Below are 13,183 nucleotides of genomic sequence, written 5' to 3' on the forward strand. Positions count from 1 at the left end.
ATATCCATTTTACACCTTCCCAATACTCCTTTCCTGGATTTGACATGTATCTACTAACAACTCCAACTGCATGGGCTATGTCAGGTCTAGTGCAAACCATATCATACATCACACTTCCTACTGCTGAAGCATATGGAACTTTGGACATGTACTTCCTTTCTTCTTATGTCTTAGGTGATTGGTCCTTCGACATATTAAGATGGATTCCGAGTGGAGTGCTTATGGTCTTTGCATCATGAAGACTGAACCTGCTTAGTACCTTCTGTATGTACTTTTCTTGAGACAATTTTAAGGTTCCTTCAGACATGTTTCTGCTAATCCTCATCCCAAGCATTTGCTTAGTTGGTCCTAAGTCTTTCATTTCAAACTCCTCCGCCAGTTGTTGCTTAACCCTGTTGATCTCATTTATGCTAGATCCTGCAATTAGCATGTCATCAACGTACAATAGTAAGATGATATAGGATTTATCAAGATTTTTGATATAATAGCAATGGTCCATCTCACATCGTGTCAAACCATTATTATGCATGAATCCATCAAATTTCTTGTACCATTGTCGGGGTGCTTGTTTCATACCATACAAACTCTTCTGCAACTTACACACAAGGTTTTCTTTACCAGAAACTTGAAAACCTTCAGGTTGCTTCATGCAGATGTCTTCTTCAAGGTCACCATGCAAGAAAGCAGTTTTAACATCTAACTGCTCCAAATGCAATTTTTTTGCAACTACAATTCTTAACACCAACCTGATAGTAGTTAATTTGACTAAAGGAGAGAAGATCTCGGTGTAGTCAATCCCTTCCTCTGCTAAAAGCCTTTTACTACTAATCGTGCTTTGTATCTTTTCTTACCATCATGCTCTTCCTTGACCCTGTACACCCACTTGTTTTGCAATGCCTTATTTCCTTTTGGTAACTCTATAAGTATCCATGTTTTATTCTTTTGAAGAGAATTCATCTCTTATTTCATGGCTAGCTTCCACTTATCAGAGCTTATCACCTGCATTGCTTCAACAAAATGCTCTTGTTCTCCAGCATCGGTCAAAAGTAAATAGTGGAGAGAGAGAGAGAGAGTTAACCTATCTGGAGCATTCGTGACTCTTTTAGATCTCCTTAATGTAGGTTCAGGATTAACTGATCCCGAATTTGATTCAAGTCCCGACTCCAGATCTAGTTCTCCATCTAATTCTATCTCTGGTTCTGGTTCTGATTCTGATCCAGATTCGGCTTCTGGTTTGACATCTTCAATTTTAGATCTAGTTGTAGGCTCTCTAGCCACTTCATTTTATGAGATTTCTTCTAACTCAACTATTTCAGATGTCTGTCTACTGGTGCTGGTTGGTTCTACTTCAAGCTTGTCTTTGTACATCACATTTTCATTAAATGTGACATTCATATGTCTTAGGATCTTTTTATTCTAATCATCCCAAAATCGATAACCAAAATTATCATCACCATAGCCAATAAAGAAACATTTCTTGGCCTTAGGATGAATCTTATCTCTATCATTATAGTTTACATGCACATAAGCAACACAACCACAAATTTTCAGATGTGAGAGAGTTACCTCTTTTCCTGTCCATACCTCCTCAGGAATTTCAAAATCCAGCTGTACAGAGGGTCCCCTGTTTATGAGGTAAGCTGCCGTGTTAACAGCTTCAGCTCAAAAACATTTCGGCAATCCAAAATGTATTCTCATACTTCTGGCTCGTTCATTCAGGGTTCTGTTCATCCTCTCAGCAACACCATTTTGTTCCGGTGTTGCAGGAACTGTCATGATCATTCTGATCCCATTCTCAGAGCAGAATGCTTTAAACTATTGACTATCATACTCTCTTCCATTGTCAGACTTCAGACATTTTAACTTTAGACTTGTCTAATTTTCAACTTTTGCTTTCCATCTTTTAAAGGTAACAAACACATCAAATTTATTTTTCAGAAAATAAACCCATACCTTTCTTGTGGAATCATCAATGAAGGTGACATAATAGCATGAGCCTCCCAGAGAAGTTACAGGTGCTGGTCCTCCACACATCTATATGCACTAGTTCCAACTTCTCTTTCTTTGGCGTCCTTCCCACCTTTGAGAAACCTACTCTCTTTTGTTTATCGTAAATGCAATCTCCGCACAAACCTAATTCAACATGCTTTAGGTTTGGCAACTTTTCTTTGGATGCCAACAACTTCATTCCCTTCTCACTCATATGCCCGAGCCTCCGATGCCACAATGTTGTATCACGACCATGATCAACCGTTGCTATAGTATCTCGCTGTATTGCAGTTGCATACAGTGTTCCCTTCTTGAAGCCTCATGCCACAACCAAATTTCCTTTGGTTATCTTCCACGATCCGTTACCGAATGTTGTTGTATATCCTTCACTGTCAATCTGACCCATAAATATCAGATTTTTCTTGAGGCCAGGAACATGTCGGACATTTTGCAATTTCCATAGCGTGCCTTGTGAAGTCTTTATATAAACTTCACCTTTCCCTACAATGTCCATAGGTTCGCCGTCTGCTAGATAATATTTCCCAAATTTTAAAGCAATATAATTATGCAATAATTATTTGCATGATGTAGAGTGAAAGGATGCACCTGAGTCGAGAATCCAAGATTCGACTGGACTATATGCACAACAAATTAGTGCATCACCGACTTGTTCAGCAATTGCATTTGCTGAATTATCATCCTTGTATTGATCGTTCTTCTTCTTCTTTGGCTCTCTACACTGACTAATGTAGTGGCCTTTTTTATCGCAATTCCAACACATAATGTCTTTGCGATTTTTGAATTGCCCTCTTCTCCTTAACTTTGATCTGCCACGACCATGACTTTGCCCTCTTTGGCTGTTTCTCCCCTGCTTTCGGTATTCAAAGCAGATCCTGGGGAATCACTTGATTCTCTCCGGCGAGCATCTTCGCTTAGAACCAAGTCTCTAATATTATCCAATTTGAGTTTGGTACTTCCCGATGAACTGCTAACTGCAGTTACTGTTGCAGACCAACTCTCCGGTAGAGATGGTAGTAGAATCAATGTCCTGACTTCGTCATCGAATGTTATATTGACAGAACTCAACTGAGTTAATATTACATTAAACACATTGATATGTTATGTGATAGATCCACCTTCTGTCATCTTTAAGTTGAACAATCGACACATCAAATAGACTTTATTTGAAACAGATGGCTTCTCGTACATATTTGATAATGCCTTCATCAGGCCTGCAGTGGTCTTCTCGTTAATGATGTTGAATGCCACATTTTGTGTTAGCGTCAAACGAATCACACCAAGAGCTTGGAGATCTAATAGATCCCAATCCTCTTTGGCCATAGTCTCTGATTTTACCTCGGTCAGAGGTAAGTGTAATTTTTTCTGGTACAAATAATCCTCTATTTGCATTTTTCAGAATTCAAAATCTTTGCCATTGAACTTGTCAATCTTAACTTTCCCTTCTTCCGATGCCATTTTTCACAAAAACAAATTTATGTGAATAGTTCCTCTAAATAGTAACGATGATCAATAGTGTCACACTATTCTTGTGAATAGTACCTGCACCAGTACCATACTTTTCTACCAGAATTACACTGTTTGTGCTCTGATACCAGTAGTTGGGAAACGTGTCAGGCTAATAGAAGGAAAAATATTTGAAAGAGAAGTAATAAATTGCACAAGACAAGACAAGATAAGATTTAGGTGGTTCGATAATTTTGCCTACTCCACGGCCACACAAAGAATAGCTCTTTATTAATTGAAGAGAGAAAGAAGAAGTTGAGGGATGATTTGCAAATGAAAATGCATACCCCTTTTATAGGCATTTGAATGCCCTTCCGAGGTAAGCGCTTACATCATAGGAATGCCGATGTAAGCGCTTACATCATACGAATGCCGATGTAATCGCATACATTATAAGAATGTCGATGTAAGCGCTTACATCATAAGTTCATCTCTTTTTGATTTTCTTTCTTTTGTTTTGTCTACTTTTCTTTCTTTCACATACAACAACAAGTTTGCTACTATCACAATCATCTTATTTTAGTTTCCCAACTACCAAATATTTTCAATATAGAAGTCGGCATGAAGAAAGAAATAATCGAGCATGCATCTCTGCGTGGGAAATGTCTGACCCTTCGAGAACCGAGGATCAGGGCACTCACCATTTTTATCATTTATAACCTTACACCAGATTCTTTCTCATTATGTCAGAGTTAAAGCAAGGAGGACTACAAGTCAAAATACCTAACCTTGATAAATGCATGTTGTTTACATAGTAAGTAAATTCCCATCTCCCACTACCCAAAAAGAAAGGATCGGGAGGGGGGAAGTGGTTGGGTCGTTTTACCTTCTAGAATCCCGTTCACCTAAATAAGATTATCCATATGTTCTTTTACGGTTTTACGACTTGCGGGGTGGTTAGTTCGGGATTTGGAAGGGTTCGAGTTAAAATAGTAACACTTGGTTCCTTAGTTGGCTTTAAAAAGGTTAAGTTTGACTTCGGTCAATATTTTGATAAAATGTCCCCGACATCAGGATTTAACGGTTCCAATAGGTTCGCTTGATGATTTTGGACTTGGGCGTATGTTCGAATCAGGTTTTGGACAACCCAGGAGCGTTTCAGCGCTTAATAGTAAAAGTTATCTATTTGAAGGTTTTAAGGTTCTTTAAATTTGGTTTGAAGTAGGCTTTGGAGTAATTGAGGTCCGTTTGGAATTTCGAGCCTTAGAGTAGTTCCGTATAGTGATTTATGATTTGCACGCAAAATTTGGTATCATTTCGAGTAGTCTAAGTATGTTTCGGCGCGTTGGGAGTAAGTTTAAAGAATTTAAAATTTCTAAGTTGAATCAATTTGGTTTGAGGTATGATTCTTAGCTTTGATGTTGTTTTATGCATTCTGAGGGTTCGAGCGAGTCCGTTTTATGATTTCCAACTTGTTGGTATGTTCGGGCGGGGCCCCGGGGGCCTCGGGTGTTAACCGGACGAGGCTCGGACCAAGTTTCGACTTAGGAGTAGTAGTTGAAGCTTCCAGCTTCTGCTGCAATCGCACCTGCACTTGGCCAGCCATAGGTGCGAGCTTGCATAGGCGAGCCACAAGCCGTAGAAGCGGCCTAGAGGGGGCCTTCCCAGTGACCACAGAAGCGGAGAAATTGACCGCACCTGCGAAGGCGCAGATGCGAAGAAGGGCATCGCAGGAGCAGACGAGGTCACAGGTGCGACACATGCACTGCAGGAGCGGTCTCGCAGAAGCGGATGAGCCGGCTAAGGGGGAGGACCGCATCTATGAGGTCCTTTCCGTAGATGCGTAGCCGTAGATGCGGTTGACGAGCCGCTGAAGCGAAACATTGCTTGGCAGAATGTCTTAAAAATGGGGCTCAACCATTTTTGAGCCCATTTTCTTCATTCTTGGGCGATTTTGGAGTTTCTTGAGAGGGGTATTCACCTAGAAACTTGGAGGTAAGTTAATTCTACCTATTGTGAATTAAATACATAGACTATGGGTAGATTATGACATGTAAATTGTGAAAATCAAGGGTTTAGATGAAAACCTAGGTTTTGATAAAAATGAGATTTTAACCACGAAAATGGTTATAGAATGGGATGCAAATTGTATATTTGAGTTCTTAAGGTTATGGGTGACGATTTCCTCCAAAAATATCCGGAATCCAGGCTAGTGGGCCCGGGGTGAATTTTAGGAATTTTACCAATTTAGGTTGGTTAATTAATCCAATAATTTAATTTCGAGTTATGGAGCATGTATTGATTAAATTCTATAACATTTGTCTAGTTTCAGATTTTTCGTCACCAAATTGAGGCTTTAATGCGAAATTGTGATCGGGAAGTGAGCTTTGAGACGAGGTAAGTCTCTTGTCTAACCTTGTAAGAGGGAATTTACCCCATAGGTGTTGTAAATAAATATTTATTTCTAATTGTGGGGGCTATGTACGTACGAGGTGACGAGAGTCCGTGCGTAGCTACTATTATGCTATTGTTCGGGTAGTTTTAGGACCCAATTCATGAACTATTTGGAATTTTAAACTATACTTGTTAAATTAAAATGCCTAAATTATATTAGAACTTGTTAAGGAAATTTTGAAAGGTAGTTAATGAAATTTATATTACCTTGGATATAAATCATTAATAATTGTTTAAGTCAAATGCTTACAAAATATCCTTCTCTTCTTGTGGAGCAGGCCGAACACCTCGGCAGTAGATAGATGCATCTATGGATCATGCCGCACGTCCCTCGGCAGTGTACATGTCACTATGGATCAGGACGTACGACCTCAGCATAAATCGTGCTTAATAATAACAATTACACGATTCTTTGACATTTTATTGCAGCTTGTGAAGATAAATGATAGAAAATAGGTCCTGCACTGAAAAGCAAAATAATAAGACACAACATTGCACTAGCTATCTTAGACAAAAACCCTACCTGGCTAGTCCCACAATGGTACGAAGTAAGGCAAGACTTAACTATCTCCTAACCTACAACCCTAATACTCGACCTCCACATCTTCCTATCAAGTTTTATGTCCTCGAAAATCTGGAGCCACACCATATCCTGCCTGATCACCTCTCCCCAATAAATCTTAGGTCGCCCTCTACCTCTTCTCGTTCCCTCCACAACCAGCCGCTCACACTTCATACCGGAGCATCTGGATTTCTCCTCTGAACATGTCTGAACCATCTAAGTCTCACTTCCCGCATCCTTTCATCAATGGGAGCCACGTGCACCTTCTCCCGAATAACATCATTCCTAATCTTATCTATCCTAGTGTGCCCGCACATCCACCTCAACATCCTCATTTATGCTACTTTCATCTTCTGGATATGTGAGTTCTTAACGGGCCAACACTCAGCCCCATACATCATGGACAGTCTAACCACTGCTTTATAGAACTTACCTTTGAGTATCGGTGGCACTCTCTTGTCATACAAGACTCCAGATGCTAACCTCCACTTCATCCATCCTACCCCAATATGGTGTGTGACATCCTCGGTGATCTCCCCTCCCCCCTGAATAACCGAACCAAGGTACTTGAAGCTGTCTCTACTCGTGATGACCTGTGATTCAAGCCTCACACCCATGCCCACTTCCCCCGGCTCAGCGCTGAACTTACACTCCAGGTATTTCGTCTTCGTCCTGCTCAGCTTGAAACCCTTAGACTCAAGAGCCTATCTCCAAACCTCCAGCCTCTCGTTAACACCGGCTCGCGACTCATCAATCAGAACTATGTCATCGGTGAATAGCATGCACCATGGCACCTTCCCTTGAATATGGTGTGTTAACGCATCCATCACCAGGGCGAATAAGAACGGACTGAGCGCAGAACCTTTGTGTAACCCCATTACAACCGGAAAATGCTCAGAGTCGCCTCCTACTATCCTAACCCGAGTCTTAGCTCCATCATACATGTCCTTAATCGCCATAATGTAGGGAACCGACACACCTTTTACCTCCAGGCATCTCCAGAGAACTTCTCTAGGAACCTTGTCATACGCTTTCTCTAGGTCAATAAACACCATGTGAAGATCCCTCTTCCTCTCTCTGTACAGTTCCACTAACCTCCTAACAAGGTGTATAGCTTCTGTAGTCGAACGACCCGGCATGAACCCGAACTGGTTGTCGGATACAGACACTGTCATCCTCACCCTCGCTTCAACCACCCTCTCCCACACTTTCATGGTATGACTCAGTAATTTGATACCCCTATAATTGTTACAACTCTGGATATCACCTTTGTTCTTATACAATGGAGCCACCGTACTCCACCTCTACTCATCCGGCATCCTCAAATAACATTAAAAAACCTAGTCAACCACTCCAAACCTACTCCCCACACACTTCCAAAATTCCACCGAAATCTCTTCTCGCCCGGTCGCTCTGCGCCTACTCATATTACGCATAGCTCCCACGACCTCCTCAACCTCAATATGCCTGCAGTACCCAAAGTCACGGTGACTCTCGGAATGCTCCAATTCGCCTAGCACAATATCCCGATCCCCTTCTTCATTCAGAAGTTTATGAAAGTAAGTCCGCCATCTCCTCTTAATCTGGGCATCTTCCATCTCTAATCTACCATCTTCGTCTTTGATGTATTTCACTTGGTCCAAATCCCGAGCCTTCCTCTCTCTCAACTTGGCCAGCCAGAATAACTTCTTATCCCCGCTTTTTTCCCCAGTTCCTCGTACATACGACCATAAGCTGCAGTCTTAGCCTCTGTGACCGCTAGCTTAGCCTCCTTCCTAGATACCTTATACCTCTCCATACACGCTCGCCTCTCCTTCTCACCTATGCTCCCCACTAACTTTAGGCACGCCGCCTTCTTTGCTTCCACTTTACCTTGGACCACTTCATTCCACCGCCAGTCTCCTTTGTGCCTACCAGAGACGCTCGTCGAGACCCCTAACACCTCCCTCGCAGCCTCCCTAATACAGTCTGCTGTTGCTGACCACATAGTGCTCGCGTCACCACTGCTCCTCCAAGCTCCCATAGCCGACAACCGCCTCTCCAACTCTTGGGATTTATCCTTAGTTAAGGCTCCCCACCTGATTCTCGGTCTTCCTCGAGTAGACCTTTTCTTCCTCTTTAACATAATACCAACGTCCATCATCATGAGCCTATGCTGCGTCGCGAGTAACTCACCCAGAATCACCTTGCAATACTTGTACAACCCTATGTCACACCTCCTGAGGATGCGATAGTCAATCTGAGTCTTCGTCACCAGATTTTGAAAAGTAACCAAATGCCCCTCCCTCTTCGAAAAGCTAGAGTTCGCAATCACCAACCCAAAAGCCTTAGCGATGTCCAATAGCGATGTACCTCCTCTGTTCCTCTCCCAAAAACCGAAGCCCCCATGCACCTCACCATAACCGCCTGTGGTCGACCCAATATGCCCATTGAAATCCCCTCCTATGAATAGCTTCTCAGCAAGAGGAACCTGGCACACAATCTCATCTAACCTTTCCCAGAATCGCCGTTTAACCTCCTCATCTAGGCCCGCATGCGGCGCATAGGCGCTAATAATGTTTAGGGTGAACTCTCCAACCACCAATTTAATAATCATCAATCTATCATTCACTCATCTAACCTCAACCACAGACTCTCTAAGTTCCTTATCCATCAAGATGCCCACTCCATTCTTACCTTTCTGGACTCCTGAGTACCAAAGTTTATACTTGTCTGCGTCCTTCACCCTCGACCCTACCCACATTGTCTCCTGGACACACGCTATATTGACCCTCATCTTCTGGAGGATCTTCGCCAACTCTATATACTTTCCCGTCAATGTACCTACGTTCCATGACCTAATTCTCAACCTACATACACCATTGTTCCCTTTACCGCCCTTGCCTCCCGCCCCACTCCCTAACCCCTGCCCTACCTCCCGCCTAACCCCCCATTCCCCCCGAGGACATGACCTCACTCGACCATCCCAGACCACAGCCACTATACTTACGGCAGAGTATGGGGAATCACTATGACACACAAGGCAACATACCAAACCAGAAGAAGACAAGTTGTAACTACATGCATACTAATACGGTGAATAAACTAATATGAACTAAGATAGTAGCAATTTAACTAACACAACAAAGGAAAACTGGAAAATGGGAGGTACCAAATACCGCAAGTAGAACCTTAGAATTTTCTTGGTATATACGATGGTGTTGCGTCCACCTAGCATGTTCACGTCCAACATCCGTTTTGTTAAGAAAATACAAAACGAATAAGCCCAGAAGATGTACAATGAATGAACCCTAATATTCTAATTTGGATGAAATTTATCTTAAGCCCTAAGCTATATCTATAGTTACTCTTTGTATGTTAAAAAACAATTAAAATTAAAACGATGAAATCGTCATATTTAGTAAAGTTATAAAACCGAAAATGCTCAACATTTTACAGATTTATGCAGAGAAAAGCGTAAAAAATTGAAATGAATATACAAACACCTGCGTTCGACTCGCCTCGAGAGTAGTGATGGAGAGTAGAGGAGAACGAGGAGTAGATGGTGATAAGGAGAGGCAAAAATGTCGGAGCTACAAGTGTGATAAATAGTGCTGCCTCCCACGTACCTGTCCCGAAAAAGAACAAGATCTAGAGGGAGAAAAGAGGGGTCGGAGGACCTGCGTTTACCTGTTGAGATGCGGTTGTTGATGCTGTCGGAAATCCGGTTGTCACCGGTACTGTTCTTTGCCGGCAACTGTGGGTGTCGATAATTGGGGGGGGGGGGGGAGATAGATAAGAGAGAGGAGAGAGGGGGAGGAGATAATGGGGAGGAGAGGGGGAGGGAGCTACCTGCTGTTGCCGTTGGGTATCGACGGCGGACGGTTTGTACAGGCAGTGACCGTTGGGGCCATTCCAATAATTCTGGCAAAAGAAGTAGAGAGGAAGAGGAGGAGGAGGAGAGGACTAAAGAAATCTTTTAGATCTCACTTGAACAAAAAACAAGAATCAAGAAAATTAACCTGTGAGAGAAAAAGGCCACTGAAAAGCTCTTCCAGCACTTCTCAAATGTATATGATATACATGGAAGATATACACATGCATGTATATAGGGTATATACACAATTATATATACACCTCGCTTCAGCTCATCTTTTTCGAGTTTGTCCAGCTCGAAATTCCGTCTAGCAGCTCTTTAAATCAACCCATAAGTGTTTTCAAATCAATCCACTCTTCGAATGAGCTTTAGTTTTAGTATAAGCTTCACACAAGTGTTATCAATAAAATACTTGAACATAAACTTCAAATTATAAGATCTTAAAGCTTCAAGCTTGATCAATAGTTAAGGGTTTCAAAATCTTCTCCAAATTCAGTGAATTCAATGAATTTCTGATGGTGTTTTAGTGAATGAAGGTGGCTGAAGTGTTAAAAATGGCATTGATGAGGTGGTACTATTACGTGGTAAAGGAATGCTGAGGAAGAAGATGAACTATTTTGAACTTTGCTAATTGTTTTACTAAAATAATCGAATTGGGCTAAAACATGCCAATAATGATAAGTTAGGATATTTCATGCCATATGTTTGTCCCGTTGGCCATAGAGTGCCAAATTTCCTTTTATTTAGAGTTGCTTAAGTTACACATATAACACGTTGTAATTTTCTTAATTACACTTAGAGCAATTTTACAAGTTATCATATCAAAGTAATTATGATTTGTGTTAGAGGTTAACTTAACTTGATATGTAACAACTTCTGACATAATTAGAGGGCAAAATATAAACTCTTCATTTTATACGAGGATGTCCTTGAAATAAGCTTTATTTCGTATATTTATATTATTAATAAAAAGAGTGTGTTATAAATTTGAATGAAGAATTATCTTAATTATAAGCTTGGTCCGAACTTAACGATGACTTCTTCAAACATGGGCTTGGGTATAGTAGAGTGGAATAACATATGGGCTGGCCTGTTTATATATGGCTTCTAACATTTTGACCACTTGTGAATCCTACAGAGCACAAGTATTTAATGGTAAGTAGGTAATGCCAACAACACTGAAGTCCAATTTATAGAAAATAGGATCATATTTCAATCAAAAGGTCATTTGAACAAAGTGATCTAGTAATTACAGATTGCTATTTTAAATTAGAGATGCACATTAACACAAATACAATCATACTTGGATGGAGAAATATTAGTCATCGTATACAAGACATGATTAAAGCATTTAAAACTAATAAAGTTTCAAGCATCATTAACTAAATCAAAGAAGGGAATGAATGAAAAGTAACAAAATAACATAAACTGAAAAGATATTTGCAGCATTCGACAAAATAAATACTTTATGCACTTATTCTGCATTTAAGATTGAAAGCATTAGTAGGAGTCCACTGTTCATGGCCCAGAAAAAAATAAGGGGAGGGGGGGGGGTGAAGAGAAGCGAACTGCCAATCTCGTAGTTTCACAAAACCAACACAACTGCAATTGGACCTAATTCTCACACAGATACCAATTTTTTCTTCTCCACTTGTACAACTTTACATGGGCGTGCCAACCTCAACTTTATCGGCATATGGTCCGAAATGTCTCTTCCTAGAATCGTTGGTGTTACACGCTCAAATAAAGTGTAAAATTTCGAAGTGCACATTATCCTATCAAGCTTGGATAATCTTTGTGGTGATTTGGTATCTCCATATGTAAAAGGGGCTGAAATCTAAATCTAACATACTAGGGCTAGCCGTAAAATTGATGAAGTTACTCATATGCTCTTTTGTATTTGGAGATCTAATGCTTCTCTCTGATGGGCGGGTTAGATTAGCATCCCCCAATCATAGGTCATGATGTATCATATAACTTATTACGTGACTCAGGATGTGGTGTCAATTTTATTGGTTATAAATCTAGAGCAAATGTTAGATCTCCATAAATTCCATGAAATTTGAACTTAACCGATAGATATTTAACCAACTGAATATTTGCCGATATATATTTGTCAACCCCTATGACGTTTTCTTTATGATATCTAAAAGATATATCACAGTTGATGCGTTCTTTGTCCCATAGTAACACCAAGTTTTCATGTTTAGTGCTAGTTTTCCATTTGATGTGCGTTTCGCACTCTTGCAATATTACCAAGTGAGGTTTGTGCATCCGTAGATACGCTTATATAGCCTCATTTCTAAATGTATTTTTCTCATAACAGTGACTGACATTCCATGAAACAATTTTTAAAATATATTACGGACCTACTCGAGGCCTCAAATCACATATAACAACATCGAAACGATGAATCGTACCATAATTCAAACTTAATTTTTTTTAACCCTTTCGATTTCCAAAACTCCTACCGAACCATATCAATTCAACTCGGAATGAACTCAAATTTTGCGTAATGAAGCTACTGAGATTTTCGGAACCACAAAAAGAACCCGATATCATCAAAGTCAACTTCCGGTCAAACTTATGAACATTCCAAACCATCAAGTTTCCAACTTTCGCCAATTGGTGTCGAAACCTTCTAGAAATATCCAAATAAAATTCCGGGCATACGTTCAAGTCCAAAATCACCATCCGGAACTAACAGAATTATCAAAACTCCGATCCGAGGTCGAATACTAAAAAGTTAAACTTGGTCAACTCTTTCAACTTAAAGCTTCAAACATGAAATTTATTCTTCCGAACTGATTCTGAAACACCTGAAAACCAAAACTGATGATTCACATGTTATAATACAT

Source organism: Nicotiana tabacum, chromosome 23 (assembly GCF_000715075.1).
Source record: "Nicotiana tabacum cultivar K326 chromosome 23, ASM71507v2, whole genome shotgun sequence".
In the NCBI taxonomy this organism is placed as follows: domain Eukaryota; kingdom Viridiplantae; phylum Streptophyta; class Magnoliopsida; order Solanales; family Solanaceae; genus Nicotiana; species Nicotiana tabacum.